Here is a 1145-nt window from a genome sequence, read left to right as displayed (position 1 = left end):
GCGAAGTCGGTTCGGCGATTCGTCGAGCCTACGTGAAGATATTGAAGAAACGGACGGTTTAGCTTCGTTTCCGCCTGGAGGGTCGAGGCGACGTCCATAAATCGTGAAAATGGATTCCGGGTATCGTGGCAACTAACTGAAGACCTTTAATTCCCGGAACTGCAAGGCGACAAACGGTTGTTGAGCGTTGGCAAGATCGGGCCAAACCGGGTGCCGAGTGACGTGGGAGGCTGATTGCAAGTGTCAACAAGCAATCGGAGAGCGAATCAAGGTGGGTTGTGCTCACCGAAGCGACTAGGTCGACGTTATGTCTAAGAGAAATGTAAATTCATGTTGATGCATATAAATGCTAGATGATGCATGTAGTAAATGCTAAAAGAATGCATGTTAATGACATAATGTAGAAATGCTAGAATGCATGATGAGCGTGATATATAAATGTTAGGTAATTGTATGAATGCATGATTAGCATTGTGAGGATATGCTAGGTTCATATGCATGTGAACGGCATCGATAACTCTAAAGTGAGTAGAAAACTCGACAATGGAAAATAGTAGTATGAAATACTCGATTGGACAACTAGGATGTCGAATAGATCGAGTGGCATCTAACCTAGTGTTAAAGAACATAGGTTGTGAATGAATCTAGAGTCAAGTAGATCTAGGTGAGTGGCATCCAACCTAGTGTCGTGAACATAGGTTGATCAGGAATGACATGAAACCTAGAGTGTTGGAACCTAGGTTATGTGGAAAAGATATCGAATCTAGAGTCAGTTGGACCTAAGATGGAAATGACATTGGACCTAGATAGGTCGACAGAATAGAGTTGAAGACGGACCCTTGAGACGTGGAAATGGATTCCGGAATCCCAGGACCTGTGATGACCTTGGTATCAAGGCTAGGGCGTGTGCGACGATTTCGCCGCCGAGATCGATACAAAGGGAGGATTGGAGGTGAGTACGCAGAGATCACCGCCCGAAGGCTTGAACCATGGCTCGGCGTGTGCGACGATTTTGCCGCTAGATGGTTAAGCCGGTTTGTGGATTAGGCCGCAAAGGGTTGAGAGAAATGAGGGAAAGAGAGAGAAGAAAGGCTCTCTATAGGCTCTAAAGTAACAAAATCCTAATAAGCCCCTCAAAAATCCAA

The sequence above is a fragment of the Ananas comosus genome, linkage group 22 (assembly GCF_001540865.1).
Source record: "Ananas comosus cultivar F153 linkage group 22, ASM154086v1, whole genome shotgun sequence".
Lineage (NCBI taxonomy): Eukaryota > Viridiplantae > Streptophyta > Magnoliopsida > Poales > Bromeliaceae > Ananas > Ananas comosus.
This window is presented reverse-complemented; position numbering follows the sequence as displayed.